The sequence below is a fragment of the Notechis scutatus genome, chromosome 3, assembly GCF_049901735.1.
Source record: "Notechis scutatus isolate UNSWTSFEM ecotype Mainland chromosome 3, rNotScu1.2, whole genome shotgun sequence".
NCBI lineage: Eukaryota > Metazoa > Chordata > Lepidosauria > Squamata > Elapidae > Notechis > Notechis scutatus.
This window is the reverse complement of record NC_142011.1, coordinates 45,287,881-45,304,680: the sequence shown is the minus strand read 5'-3', so window position 1 is coordinate 45,304,680 and position 16,800 is coordinate 45,287,881. Positions and strand designations below refer to the sequence as shown.

The following is a 16,800-nucleotide window of genomic DNA, read 5'->3' as shown; positions in this document are numbered from 1 at the left end:
TCATAGACCAACTCCTCCTGGAATGGTATAGGGTCTCCTGCTTGAGCAGGGGGTTGGACTAGAAGACCTCCAAGGTCCCTTCCAACTCTGTTATTCTGTTCAGCAATGTCCACCTTAGTGGACTGCTTTCTAGGTAATCTACCTTCTCTCCATAAGACGCATGTAACAAATAATAATATTAATAATGATTTTATTTTGTTGCGTGCGTATTAATATCAGCAGCTAATTATGGCTTGAACCAGAGAATTTGTGATTGTACTGCTCTGCTTATAATGGCTTATATTGTTTGGATTCATTTTTATTATATAATTTAAGCTGCACTAAAAAAAACTCGAGTATTGAATAAAAAGAAAAATGTGAACACAAATAATAAGATGCTTTTATAACTTTGATTCCATCTGCCTTTCCTACAAATAATTCCCACATTTATGCTGTAGTTTCTGCAGCAATGAAAGGAGAAAGAACTTGGGACACCTTTTATATAGAGCTGACAAGGAGGTGATTGTCACTCAAAGGGCTCTAAACAACCCTACCACTGATGCTGCTGCATGTGGGAGATAGCACCATACATTGTCATTTAACCAAGGCTTTCTCCATGGATATATTACTTCTTCTGTAATTAAAAAATAATAAAAATCCCTTGTCTTCTTGGGCTTACTTTAATCGAATTGCCCTCATCCAGGGTTCAATGTTATGTAGCCCTAATAAAGGATATCCTTCCTTAGAAATCCCTATGAGTTCTTAAGTGTTTTTATCTAATAAAATAAATCAGAGAACATAGTTTGTTTTATGCATACCATAGTTGCAATCTCTAATGCATCAAATATACAGGATGTGCAAATACTGAATGGAGTTATAGTCTCTAAATTTCCATTTTTGATCCAACTGTGACTGATCGGGAATATTGTTGTTGTTGTTATTTCAAATTTGTATGCCACCTATCTCTAGTCACATCATTAGAGAATGATCTGATATGTAGATCAATGCCTAAATACCTGGCTGAATGGCATTGAAAAAAATGATTTATGACTGGGTTCTCACATCACAATCCTAAATTGCATTAACAGAGGGATACAATCAAGATCAAGTGAGGTACTAATACCACTCTATAAAACCTTAGTAAGACTACACCTAGAGTACTACATCCAGTTTTGGTCACCACATCATAAAAAAGATGTTGAGATTCTAGAAAAAGTGCAGAGAAGAGCAACCAGGATGATTAGGGGACTGGAGACTAAGGCATATGAAGAACAGTTACAGGAACTGGGCTTGGCTAGTCTAGTGAAGAGGAAGACCAGAGGAGACATGATAGCAGTGTTCCACTATTTGAGGTGCTGCCACAGAGAGGAAGGGGTCAAGCTATTTTCTAAAGCATCTGTAGGCCAGACAAGGAATAATGGATGGAAACTGAACAAGGAGAGATTTAACCTGGAAATAAGGAGAAACTTTCTGACAGTGAGAACAATCAACCAATGGAACAGCTTGCCCTCGGAAGTTGTGGGAGCGCCATCTCTTGAGACCTTCAAGAAGAGATAGGACTGCCATTTGTCAGAAATGGTGTAGGGTCTCCCACTTGGGTGGGGGGTTAGACTAGATGTACTACAAGGTCCCTTCCAACTCTGATTATCTGTTATTTATGACAAGTATAGTATCCCCAGTCACGTGATCAAAATATGGGTGCTTGGCAACTGCTATATATTTACTATGGTTGCCAATCCAGGGGTTTTCATTTACAACTTTTCTAGGAAGCTTCTGACTAGCAGAGTCAATGAGAGAAGCCAGATTTGCTTAACGACCACGATTCACTTAAGTGCAGTGATTTGCTTAACATCCATGGCAAAAAAAAGATTGTAAAACGGCATGAGTCTCATTTAACAATTGCCTTGCTTAAGCAATAGAAATTTTGGGCTCAATTGCGGTCATAAATCAAGGACTATTTGTACAGCTCATAGATCTACCAGGACCAAGAGAAAGTAACAAAAAACATATAAAGCTTGATCACAGATCATCACCAACTATAACCAGAGCTGGAGCCCCATCCTCCTGACCTGGATAGAGATGACCATGGACCAGGTTCTTCCAAAACTGACAGCCAGATTTCCACAGAAGAACTCTGTGGGACAAATAGGACTGCATTCATGGATAACATTTCTAAGTAGGATACACAGTGACTATGACTCTGATTTTAAATAAAGCCTTCTTATCCATTATATTAAAACAAACACCATGTAAAATGAATGATCCCAGAAGATCAAAGTACTATATTTTCAGATCTCATGGTAAAACTTGCCATCCAAACAAACATATGACTCATTTATGTCTGATTTTGAAAGAAATAGATTCATGAATAATGAATATGCAGCAGTAGTGGGATTCAACCGGTGTAACAACCAGTTTGGTGAGCGCGCGCTTACTTATTTTTTGGATATTCATAGCACTAATCTGTTTAAATCCAAAAGGCATCAACCACCTTGGTTGAAGGGCTGGTTCTTAAAGGCCAGTTCTATGTAAGATTACCATCTCTTTTTAAAGTAAAGCTATTATGCCTCTCAAAATTGTGTGACAAGCACAAGGTTTTCCTATCCTTGTGAAATCTGTCTCCTCCCACACAATCGACTATAATTTAAGCTGTAACAAACAACTAGACACACAACTGAAATGAATCAACATTCTTTCCTTCTTGATAATTCTATTCATAGCTCCTGAACCTTTATTTTAGACCCAAAAAAACAGGTCAAGAAAAAAAATAGTACTACAAACCATGGAAAATATATTTAGCTTAGATTAATATTCCCAATGGTTCAAATGGTTCAATGGTTCAAAAGAAAATTAAAGAGCCAGGCTTTTAAATATGAAGCACAATGAGAAAATGAATTTGTTATGCAGCAGATATAATTAAATTGACTGCATACGTATATGTTTATTCATTTTATTATCGCCTTGGATATGGTTGTATAAGTCAGGTTTAAAACTGAAGCAATGGTGTATTTCATTAACCTGCTTGGAATTTTGCAAGATTTCCCCAATGTATGCTTTAAGCAGCAATCCCCAAACTCTTCAGCTCACCAATCCCTTCATGATGTTCCAAATTGTTCATCAACACTTCCACAATATTTATTATATAAAAATAATTTAATAAATACTACTTAAATTGTGCTACAAATAATAACAATAAAGAGAAAACTCAAGGCAGTTCTTGCTAGCAGCTGACCATCCAACCATGAGAACATCGTCTTTTTTCACTAGCCACCTCACCTTCAGGATTAGAACTCTACAGAGCTCTTAGAACAGGGGTCTCCAACCTTGGCAACTTTAAGACTTGTGGATTTCAACTCCACAAAGTTGAGAGTTGAAATCCACAAATCTTAAAGTTGCCAAGGTTGGAGACCCCTGTCTTAGAAGACAATGGATACTGTACATTCACCATTGTCCATGCAATTTTTTAAAAGTGTGGTCATATTTCAAAGTGAGCCTCGTTAATTTCTTTTTTAACCAAGTTAAAACTACTCAATCCTGTGCTGATTCTAGTCTAATCACCAGAGATGGAACCACACAGAGATCCACACTTGTTATCCGGAAACCACATATAGATCTTGATCTGAAAGTAACACTAGACAAACCACATCAATTTTAACCCATCTTTAAAGTCATAAATACTCTCAAGGCAACCTGCAGAACAAAGTACACCTAATATACATGCATAAAATTGATCTAATCCATTTTAGGATGTAATGTGAAGCATAGAGGGAAGATAATCTACTTTATAAATATCAAGGTGGATTTAAGTCTCCCTGGCTTGCTTTACATCAAGGCAAGTTTCTTCTGCGCCTGTTATATATACATAGCATATGTCTGAAGTAGTAGAGAAGCAGCTGAAGAGAATTTATGCAAAAACTATTTTGGTAAGTAAAAACGTAAGTTTATTGATCTGCTGCAACACAGTAATTTGACTGAATTTTCTTTAAATCGAAAAACCCTATGAAGCTTAGCATAGACCTAACATATAACACTAAATAATAAATACAGTATTGATCAAAGCCAAATATTAGGAATGAATCTCAAATACTATCCAGTAAATTATCTCAAATAATAATAACCAATAAATAAACATAGGAATAGAAGCAACTTTAAATTACATATTAAAACAGCAAGTTAAATGTTTGCTCACTTGGACAGAATGACTTGAAATTCTTGGGCATCTATACAAGTCATATAAAAAAAGAGAAGGACAAAGAACATGAAGCATTGAGACAAAGGCAGAAGATGGGAGAGACAATATCTAATATATTCTACAACTTCAAATAATAATGGTGGAGCCCACCAGAACTTCAAGAACCAGAACTCTGTATCTCCCTTGACACCTAAAGTGGTAAAAGAGGAAGTAAAGAAGAAAGAAATAAACGCAGGTAATAATTTTCATATTTTAACTATATGAACAGTTAAATAGTTAACTAACAAAAGCACAGCAATCTGTAGCTGGTTTGAAAATAAATAAAGACAAAACAAAGATTTTGACAAAGAATATGTTATCAAGACAAAAGGAAGAATTGGCGGATGTATTGAAAATCCAGGTCACAAATAAGATCAAGTACTTGGGGATACATTTGACAGCAAGATGTAGTACACTAAAAGAGAATAACTATATTAAACTTAAGCAGCAGATAGCGCTAGATTTAGTGAAATGGGAAAATTTACAACTGTCATTAATAGGGAGAATATCAACAATCAAGATGAATATATTACCCAGAATTTTATATTTGTTCCAAACAATTCCAATTAGGCTGGGAAAAGACTATTTTGAAGATTTAAATAAAATTGTGTTGAAATATATATGGCAAGGTAAGAAAGCGAGAATAAAATTTAAATTTTTGCAAGATGCTAGAATAAGAGGAGGATTTGGTTTGCCTAATTGGGAGTTGTACTACCAAGCTACAAATTTGATGTGGGTCAAGGACTGGATAACATTAAGAAATGCTAGATTGTTGACACTAGAAGGACATGATCTGTTGTTGGGGTGGCATGCTTTTTTATGGTATAAAGGAACTAAAACACAGGGGTATTTTAGAAGACATTATATATGGGAGTCTCTGTGGTTAAATTGGGAGAAGACTAAAAGGCAATGTTATTTGAAAATTCCGGTCTGGCTATCAACTATTGAAGCATTTTCTTATCCTATAATATATAAAAAGGAACAAACAGATATGGTGAAATATTGAATGAAAAGGGTGAACTTAAATCTATGCAAAAATTAGAGGAACAAGGTATAAAGATGAATTGGTTTTCATATGTGCAAATACATTCAAGGTATGACAAAGATTCTAAAACAGAAGGTTTCTATGATAAACGGACAGATTTAGATAAGATTTTGACAGGTACTGATGAAAAGGTGATTAAAAAACTGTATGGATATTTCTTGGAAATTAAAATAGAAGAAGAACAAGTTAAAGAAACTATGATTGCTTGGGGGAAGAATTTTGGATATGGGATTGATCTAGAGAAATGGCAAAAATTGTGGTCTCAAAATTTTAAAATGACAATGTCAACAGCATATAAAGAAAATTTGTATCAGATGTTTTACAGGTGGCATTTTTCCCCAACAAGAATAGCAAGAATGTTCAAGAACAAGTCTGAAAAATGTTGGAAATGTCATCAGATACCTGGCTCATATTACCATATGTGGTGGACGTGCGCGGATGCCAAAAAATATTAGACTAAAATCCACACATGGTTGGAAAAAATGACAAAAACGCATATAGACTTGAAACCAGAGATATTTTTATTGGGAATTTTACCTGAAATATATAGTAAAGAATTGAAATATCTGATTGTAAATGTATTAACAGTGGCTAGGATTGTATTTTCTAAAAACTGGAAAAATGAGAAAATACCAAAACAGGAGGAAGTTATCAAGAAAATAATGGAATGTGCTGAAATGAGTAGATCGACATTTGAAATCAGAGAACAAGAAGATAAACAATTTTATAAAATTTGGGATCTATTCTATCAATGGTTAGACAATAAAAAAATGGTAATGAAATATGTAGATTTTTAGAACATAATGAATATATAAAGATGTTTTTTTATTATATTTACAAAATGATTATAGGATGGATTTGAGATGGAAATATGAACTGTCATAAAATAAATTAAGTAAAATATGGATTATTTTGTAAAACTTGAATGAATAATAGTATAGTCAAATGATTGATTAACAATTATATTAATGTATTTAGGAATATTTGATTGACAATATGAGAACATATACAATGTAATTCTAATTGAATACTACGAAGTGGAAGCACAAAACAATTTGTAAACCAACCGACACACTGTATATACATATTTGGAAGATGGTTTGATATTTTTATGTTATGTTTGTTCATGTTTGTCTTAAAAAAACAATAAAACTTTTTTTTTAAAAAAAAGCACAGCAATCTGGCTGGAAATAGGAATCTATCAAATTCAGTTTTATTCTGCTTCTAATTTGATGGGCCAATTCCAATTTTAGACATCTTCAAAGGTTACCTTACCTTACACATATTAGTGTACAGCCCTCAGGTTACCATTTTATGAATCGCCAAACTTAGTCCATCTCTTTCATGAAAGGAGACCTCTGATTTTTCCAGGTCAATCTTGTCACAGATTTGTAGTTATCCTGTATTACATGTGTATCTTTGCCACTAATGTTAAATGATTGCCCAGTGTCATTTTTGGATCCAAGAGGACACCATACTGTGAATATTGTATGCTCTGTAAAAGGCAATGCAACCTCAACAGAAGGTCTATGTATTATTGATACTGTTTGAATTCAGCTTTGGTTAACTATTTACCCAGTCCCTTACAGCCTGGACATGTGGAGATTCTGGAAACATCAAGCCATGAAAGGACATGAAAGGAATATAGCTAAGTATTGCCATATTTATGATAGCTCCAAACCTCTGGGTTATTATGTTAAATAACATGAGAGGCCTTGAAGGACCCCCCAAGAAATTTCCCAAAATGGTCTGATAGCACCCAGAGAAATAGAACCACCATAACTTTCAACTCCCTGACAGAATCATGCCAACAGGGTTTTGCTCCCTTATCTTTTCCCCATGATAATCTAATCAATTAGGGTGACCAAGTCCATTTACATGCCAAATTCAGGCTTCAACCATTCTGGAAAGAAGCAAGATAAGCAATTTCTAAGCTACCTAAGAGCTCCTGATAACTGGCTTCCCTGGATTAGACTCAGTGATTAAATCACAAATCTCCTAACACTATTTAATTTAATTCCTTGACTTGACAAAAAATATTCAGACATGGATTAGAATCTGTAGTATAGACTCAAATGATACAATGCACAACAGTTGATTGCCCATGGCACAAATAACTTTTATAAAATAACTTTTATACTCTTTGTGATTTAACTTGTGCCTGCTTTTTCCTACTCTTCCGGGATTAATGAATGCTTGCTATGCCACTTGAGGCAAAGGTATCTTTACACAATAGCCATCTTACATGCACTTCTTCAGGAGTGTCTATGGAGATCCAGGTCATGGTTGCTCCAAAAGTACTTTTTCAAGAGGCAACTGAACTTCCTTGGGTTTTTTTTGAAGATATTTCATTTCTCATCCCAAGAAGCTGCCGAATTTGAAGTTTCTTGGATGAGAAGCGAAACGTCTTAAAAAAAACACCACCCCAAGAAAGTCCAGTTGCCTCTTGAAAAAGCATCTTTGGGACACTTCTTCAGGAGGTAAAAACAAAACTACTTCAGAGGGTTATTATTAGATGGTGCATCATAGTAGTAGTGCCTCAACAAACACCAAGGCCAGACAAGGAATAATGGATGGAAACTGAACAAGGAGAGATTTAACCTGGAAATAAGGAGAAACTTTCTGAAAGTGAGAACAATCAACCCATGGAACAGCTTGCCTTCAGAAGTTGTGGGAGTGCCATCACTTGAGACTTTCAAGAAGAGATTGGACTGCCATTTGTCAGAAATGGTGTAGGGTCTCCTGCTTGGGCTGGACTAGATGACCTACAAGGTCCCTTCCAACTCTGATTATCTGTTATCTGTAATCCAAATGGTTATGTCTATGAAGAATTGCCCATTATAGTGGAGTTCAAATATATATATATTTATGCCCATTTAAAATATAATCCTATTTCTGCACGCAAGTTTCCCTATCGTATTTTAATTTTTTTGTTCATTTCCCCCTAATGTGTGCAAACTGTGTGTATTTAAAATTCAGAAAAATGTTGATAAGCTGGGAAATGCTTAAACTATATTTCAGTTTGTGCACTGGCTCAAGAAGGACAAAGTGAAAATAAAATACAAATCAAATGAACCCTCCCCCCCTCCCCCAATTGCCATTTGACAATCTTTTGCAATTGGATGCGTCAGGGGCTACGGCATCATAAGGCTGGCATTACTGCTGCAGCAACAAGCCTCAAGTTATACTTGGGCAATTCTTTCATTATAGCTGAAACACACGCTGCTTTATAATACAGGCTTTTCATCTCTTCTATTTTTATTCATATTCAACCTTACCGTATTGCCTGCGTTTCTCTAAACGACAGGTTTGGTATCCTATGCAACTCATTTCTAGTATCTTATCTGCTGTCCAAGGCAGAATATTTATGGTTGTTTTATAAGGAAACAGGCTGGCATGCGAAGTGAAACAACTAATGTTTGGTGACCAGATTTGTTTTTGCCAATCCTGCTACCAAATTTTTCGCAGCCATGCCAAACTGAAGCTACAGCCCTATCAGGATGACTGTACCTGGCACTAAGCCACTCCAAAAGTTTAACCTGGTTATAGCACAGGTTTGTAGGCGTCTACATGCTCAGGAAGTATTTGAAATCAAGTGAATCTGCTTATCTGGAAGCAGGTTCAGTAAAATGTAAGGATTTTCTTTTGAACTCAAACAGGACTTTCCTTTACTAAAAGCTGTACAGAATTATGTTATAAACAATTAAACTACATAAAAGAGAATTGTGTTATAACAAATTTGTTATAAACGAATTAAAACATTTTCTTTCCAACTGCACGTCTCTGTTTCTAAGCGGAATATCTATTCTAAGCCTAGCCTATTCTGTAAGCAAAGAATAAGATGAGATCATTCAAATTTCTTTTTTTTTTCTTAGCGTGTTTCTCCCAAGCTGTCCATATTAGACTTGGCTCCAAAGAGGAACAGCCCAAACAAGCCTAATACAAGTCATTATTTAGTGAATCATAACAGATTTCCCTTTCTCTTAGATGCATAGTTTCAAAATGAGTGTTTATATTATGCCGGCGGCTTCAGCAACTCCTTTTTTCCCTCTACGGCCCAACACTTTGCACCTTGTTATCTTTCTGCCAAAAATCCGATCTGCAGGTGCGCGCGAAGAATTTAAAAGCTATTTTTTTTGCTACGACCCTTGCCAGGCCGGGACACCTCGCGATTCGCCAGATGTCCGGGTTCGGTTTGGACGCTTAAAGCCTCAACGCCCATCTGCCTCGGCATCTGTCCAGCTCGGCTGCCATCTCCTCTGCAGCGATGTTATCCGCCACATCTAACCCACCGTCTCAGGCTTACATATACCCGGCTCAAGGAGAGCCAGCCAAAAATTACTTACTGGCTTTGCTTCTGCCGGATTTGAAGTTTTTCTGCCAGCTTGTGCAAAAAAAGGCTTGATCCTCCGGGAAAGTTCGGAACAGCGCCTCCGCTCCCAAAAGCGATCGGGAAAAATCCGAATCGGAACGAAACCAAAGGAAACTTAACCGAAAGTTTGAGGCAGGATCCTACCTCCCACCAGCTCCTCCAAACACGCGCTTTCTTTGTTGGGACCTTTCTTTCCCCCCCACCCCCCGCACCTCCTCATGAGTAGAGTAGGAGGGTGCCTCAAAAGTCCGCCCACCGATGACGCGAGGCTGGAGACAAGATTAGCCTGCAGAGAGTTTTGCCAGTCGGCAGAGAGAAGAGGAAGTGAAGTTTTGGCAAATGGCTCGCAAACTTGTTTACGTGGACCGCGCTTGAGATTCATTGGGAAGTCTGATTAGAAACTCCGGTGGTCGAAAGTCGCACTGTCCCCTAAGCGAATCTCCTGGTCCGCGAGGCTGCAACTCTTAGGCACGGAGCCAAAGCAAAGCCCGACCTATGCGACTTTGCTGGCTGGGCGCTTGGGGGACTCTCAGCCGCAGACAGTCGCGCTTTCGCCAGCTGCATTTGGGGTTTTTTCCCTTTAAACCGCGGAGGGCGGGCAGAAAAGAGTTGGCAGTGTTGTTCAAATTCTTTAAGAAGTCACCAGGCAAATGATATGCCTTTGCTCACCCATTTGCTGCCCAAGGCCCGATTTAATTTCCAAACAAATGCTGGGAGTCGACCCCATCCAGAAGGCAGCCTTACCCTTAGCCTAGTTTCCCCCCCCCTTATTTTTAGGAGCTCCGATGTGCTTGTAGGACTTGCTTACTCATGATTAACTTTCCAGGGTTAATTTAATGAATATTTTGAAATACAACCACAGCCAAAAATAAGTGGGTTAAAATACGGTTTCTGCTTTCTGCTTGCATGTATCATACAAAGCCAGACATAGAGAGGTCATGTGCTGCAATGAGAACAGGACCCGAATTCAGATGCCCGAGGAGTTACAAACCTTGATAGTTGATAAGTTTGGCTCAGTTTCTAGAGTCCCAGTTATTTGGCTGTTTTAACTGAGAAGGTGCAAGAGAGGAAGAGAATTACCTATGTTCCCTAGAGTAGATTAAACCTAGAATTTTACTCCACTGTTCTGTAGTTTCATTTGCAGCTGCCACAATGTAATGAGGAAATCCTTACCTAACATACAGTTTTATCTATTTGTTGTAGTTTTGACTTCCCTAATTTCATCAACAGATGGATCAATAAAAATACTATTTTAGACAAATTATTAGCATAGAAAATTATTAGTATAGTGTGTTTCAACTGAATTGACATCCCTAAATTTCCAGCCAGCACAGCAGTGTTGCAGGAGACTAAGACTGGATTAAGGCACAATAGAGTCTTTCTGTTGTGGCTTAGAATGTTGTATGAACCATTGTGATTTGTAAATTATGCTTAATAGTTTAGCATGTTGCAAAACCCAGCTAATTGTGATTTATTCAATAAATACTTGTTAAGCCGATTATGTATAAACACAGCCTAGTTATAATTCCATAGTATCTGATAGGTCACAAATTTTTCTTTTCCTCCTTTGGTTGTTTAAATCAGGGGTGTCAAACTCGCATCATCATGTCGTCATGTGACTTTCCCCCTTCGCTAAAACGAGTGAGCATGGCCAGCATGTGACGCATACAGCCTGCGGATGTTTGGCACCCCCAGTTTAATAATAGTGTCTATTTACAGGATTGTTTGTATTTCTAACTTTTCTTGCTGTTGCTAGAGATGTTTTAAAGCTTAGTGTGATGCACTTGCCAACGGATGTGATTAAATGTGTGCACCAGTTTATTAACATAACAGTGAGCAGGACTGCAATCAGGCCAATGGTGGGATTCAATTTTTTTTACTACTGGTTCTGTGGGCGTGGCTTGGTGGACGTGGCAGGGGAAGGATACTGTGAAATCTCCAGTCAGAGGTTGGATTTGTCGGGTCTCCAAACTACTCAAAATTTCCACTACTGGTTCTCCAGAACTGGTCAGAACCTGCTGAATACCACCTCTGAATCAGGCCTAACACAACAAATATGCTATATATGCCTGATCTTGTTTGTATGCTTACTTAGTCGCACATTATATCTAGTCCTTGACTTACAACAGTTTTAGTGACTGTTCAAAGTTACAATAGCACTGAAAAAAAGTGACTTATAACAGTTTTTCAACAACTTTGTAGCAGCCCCATGATCACGTGATCAAAATTCAAATGCTTGGCAAACTGACTCATGACCATTGCTGTGTCGCAAGGTCATGTGATTCCCCTTTTGCAACCTTCTGACAAAGCAAAATCAATGGGGAAACTAGATTCACTTAACAACCATATTACTAACCTGTCAACAGCAGTGATTCACTTACCAACTGTAGCATGGTCATAAAATGGAGCAACGCTCACTTAAATGTTTCACTTAACAATAGAAATTTTGGGCTCAACTGGGGTCGTAGGTTGAGGACTACCTATATATGGCCTCATGTTTGCTTAATTGTGGTTTATTGATGAAAACAAGATTAGTTGTGTTGTGTGAATCTCTCCCCTTGGCTTTGCCTTTAGCACTGTATTGTTGCTGCAATCAGAAAAGGATTATTTGAACAGCAGATAATAGAGGTGGTGTTAAGCTTCTGGGTCACTGTTTAATAAGGAAGGAGGGGGAGGGTTTGTGCATGATCGCCTTGGAATGATAACAAAAGTGCAATCTCACCCTTCTCTTTTCTGTATTTTGACAGCTTCCTTTTGTCAAAAATCTGGCTCCAGGAAAGCATGTCACATCTATTCCTAGTGAAGGAATCTAATCAAGGTATCTGGAAGAGGAAGTGTTACAAGCCTTGCCTTGACTTCTCCAAGGAAAGATTAAATGTACATCTAACAAACAAATGAATGAGCTGAGTTGTTTCAGTTTTTCCAACATGCTTATTCGTAAATTTTGCTACACAGATGGTTCTGGTTGTGGTGGTATAACATGGTTCATGCTACATGGTATATTATATGAAAATAGCTTATGAAAATCCAGAGTTTTCTGCAGGAAAAAAGAAACTGGTTGCCATGGCATCTGAATTACTTAGTGATTAGAAAGGATCCAGTTAGTACAATATTTCCGATATGAAAATATCCTAATATAGAAGGATAGTCTCATCCTACGTAGCCATTATAATGGCAGAAGATTGAAAGAGGGAAAAAGGATGTAAATATGGGCCTGATCCAGTGTGCTCATTCTTTGGTTTCATTCATAAGTCCAACTATGTACAAAGTCTGCACTACTATTGCTATTAATCTTGTCATCACTCCTTATCACCCATCCCCTCCCACTAGTGACTCTATGACTGTAACTTTGTCACTTGTATCCTTACGATTTATATTGACTGTTTCCTAGTATGAATCATACTTGTCCAATAAAGAATTCTAATTCTAATTTAAAAGTTAGGGCATTGGTGCCAGTCCTACAATATCTGAGTTGCATAAACTGGGATAATTATTAGATAACAGAAAATCAATTAAGAAACCCTCTTTCTAATGCCATCAAGTAGTTGTCAAGACATTTGCAGTTTAGACATGATAGCCTTCTTATCAAAACCTTTTTCAACATTCAGAGAGAGAGAGAAAGAGAAGAGAGAGAGAACGAGAACGAGAGAACAAGAACATATTTCATCATTTTTCCTTGGGGAGCATGCTGGATCTTATATGATAGCAATAGTTGTTTTTTATATAGCTGAGATAAATATGAAATATGAATCCACTTGGGTTGTACAACTGGATTTCCAAATTATTTTCAATTCATTTATATTAGGGTCTTTTGCCAGCAAAATTTTCAGATTTCTAATTATGATACTGACATTTTCTGGAGATATACAAAAGTAATATTCTTTGTTTGTTACCTAGAAAAACAGCTGGCTAGCCTTGGGCCAGTCACTTTCTGTCATCCCAACCTATCTCGTAGAATTCATTGTTTTGGAAGTATGATTAGTATAGTGTTGTTGTGGGGAAAAGAGGAGGAGGAAGGAGTGTTAGTTATGTTCATCACCTTGAGTTACTTATAAAGTAACCTAAGATGGGATAAAAAAATCTAATAAAATGTTTTTCTCAGATTATTGCTGATTACTCACAATCTTTTTTTTCAAAAGAGGTTGCATTAATGTGATAAGGAATAACTGTGTTAAAAATCTGTTCCTGGAAAAAAGTAAAATGTGGGTTCTGCAGCAATGTATGATCCACTACAGCCCTTGAGATTGCATAAAATTCTCTTCCATCAATGCTAAAAGCTTTTTGCACCAATTATTAGTAGGTTGACATGGGCGAAAGCCATTGTCTTTGCTGTTAAACTGTGTATGATGTGATATAGGAACTAAGAAAGTAAGCACCATTTTTACATATGAATCCTGTGATAAGAAAAATTACAGCGATCTACAGCAAGCTAGGCAGTCAGCCTTTCAAAAACCAAGATTGATGTAAAATTTGCAAGATTTCTGAAATAAATATTTTTATCTGACCTTTTACTTATAATTTTGGAAGCTTAATTTGGATTGTTGTATCTGGGAACTTAAAGTGGACTGCAGAATTATTATTCTTTGAGCTGAGGATTTCATGACTTTGTCCATTTGGTTATTAGATTTATATCACCTTTTTATTATTTGTACAACTCAGGGCAGGGTATAAAATGACTGACCTGTGTCAACTTAGTATAAGATAAAATGATAAGTTAAATGCAGTAGGTTTACCAAACCTACTTGTGAACCTGTTGGAACAAGAGACATATTGAGCCTCTAGAATGGAACTCTGTTATGTACAGAAACTCACAGACTTTTTGACATTACATGAAATGTAAACATGGGAAAAAAAATCCTTAAAATTGTTATTTTTACAAACTCCCAAGAACATCATGAACTAATATGAATCAGTTTTGCAACTGTGATATCACATGTTTCATTGTAATTTGCTGATCTATAGATGTTGCCTAAGGTCAGCTGTTATGAGTAACTCACTGCAGCAGCAGAGTTTATGCTGGTTATTGTACAGCCATCAAAAAAAAAAAAGAAGTTGTGTTTTTTTCAGTTTTCCCTTCAGATCATTTATCCCATCTGGTAAGTTAATTTGAAAAATCTGTATTGATTTATGAATGGCTACTTGGAGAGGATAGTTGGAGAAAAATGTTCATCCTGAAGAAATATATACACTTCCATTTTGAAAAACTTTCCTTACTGAAATATGAAAGAATGTACAGTAGATTATTTTAGAACATGTTTTATATCAATCTGCAATATAGATAGGATAGGTGCAAATGAAATGTACTAACTTTTCTTTTCATTTGGCAGGCATTGTTCTCATATCTTTTCCTGATAAGACTCTGTGACTGGCATCCAGGCCATTCTTCTCCAGTCTGATGGACTGTATGTGGCAGGGTACAATTTCTGGAATCCCCAACCCAACTCTTTGAGGGCACAAACTTGAGAAAGGATTGTTTTAGATAAAAGGCACTGATGATTCTTCATATTACATGGTATGTAATGAAATACAAATACTCAAAGGCATGTAAACTGCCCAGAATATCATTGGGCTCCAGCTACCAGACCTGGATGACATCTTCTCATCTCGCTGTTTGAGGAAGTTGCATTAACATTCTCAGAGACTTCTCTGCTTACAATCTTTGTGAACTGTTCCTTTCTGGCAGAAGATACAGAACAATTAAAACTCAGACCACGCATTTTCTCAACAGTTTTTATCCCAGAGTTATATTTGCACTTACCAATGAACTTAAGGACCACCATCAGTGAGCTGTTGGACAGTATTACTTGGTCTGTTGTGTGGATGCTTGTGTGTTTTTAGGGGGTGGGGAATTTTGGTGAGGGGAGGTATTTGGGGATTGTCATGTGTGTGTGCGTGTTGGGTCTGGTCTCTGGGTGTTATGTGAATTTCGTTGTATGTGTACTGTGTACAAACAATGACAATAAAGAATTCAAATTCAAATAATTTTAGCTCAACATAGTGGAAGGCAGCTCTTAATGAAAACTTGATGAACCCAAACATTTTAGCTTTTCAAATGTTGACACAGCACATTGGAAAAGTACACTAAAAATCCTCTGAGATGTAGTGAAGGACTCTGCATCCACCTCTCCTGAATATTTCATTGCTCATGCGAGCGATCCACTTCTAAAAGCAACATACCATTGGAGGCAAACTTATTATAAAATGCAATTCTGTTACTTGTCTTCACCTACAAATTCTGCCTTCTTCCAATACTGCATTACTGAGTGGGCTTCTCATGTAAACAGTTACACACATTTTAAAAAGTAAAATTAAAACACATAGTTTTGTAACTGACAAAGCCAAAATAGGCACAATCAGCAACAAAAAAACCACAATGATTATACTGTATATCAGCACACAAAATACATAGACACTCAAGGAAAATGGAAGGGTACTAGAGAAAATAAGCTGTGATTCTTCTTGGCTGGCACTTTTGTTTCATGAGCTTGTACTGCATGGTGAAGTAAAGGAGAAAAAACATGGGTATCTTTCCAAGTCCTAGAATGATCCTTTCAATTATGTTAGAGTGGCCATTCCATGGAAGCTGATCAGATTGAGGATCGACAAGAGGGACAATGTTTCCAAGCAGTCCACCAATCCAGATATCATGAGATCTATAGATAAATTCTACGTTATCCAAATAATGTTATATATGTGTGTTGCAAGACTAGCGTGCATTTTTAAAATCCTATAGGCATACCATCACCTACTGTATGTCATCAGACTGATCATTAAGGCCCTTCTGTTGTTGACTTTAAAGATCTATGTTGCTTTGTTTTCTTTTCAATATAGTCCCAAAATCAATTTATTGTTTTAAAGTATTATATGTAAAACTCTGACTTAAAGGAACTGCTACATATAACAAATAGAAGCCTTCCCTTCAAGGATAGGTACCAGCAGTATCTTTTTACTTTTTATCAATATAGAAAAAAAGTTTATACAATTTTTGTTTTTTCATCATTTCTGGATGAGTTTTTGCTGAGATAAAAACTGCCTTTGAAAGTGATTTCTTTATAGGAAAAAAAATAAGCTTGAATAAATATAATCATGTGTAATGCCTTTATATTCACTTCTGCCTATCTAAAAGGATTGTGTAAAGAATCACCATATCAGAAAGTGGTGACTGCCTCTGGA

General features: G+C 36.8%; 1 protein-coding gene across 1 annotated transcript in view; it reads right to left on the bottom strand.

Moving 5' to 3' along the window:
- The window catches only part of RAB7B (RAB7B, member RAS oncogene family), a 28,411-nt gene extending 18,237 nt beyond the window's left edge, over positions 1-10,174 (bottom strand). The window contains exon 1 of the mRNA XM_026676788.2: positions 9,602-10,174. The gene's annotated coding sequence lies outside the window, so the exon portion shown is untranslated. The remainder of the gene's footprint in view (positions 1-9,601) is intronic.
- Positions 10,175-16,800: the final 6,626 nt, after the last annotated feature.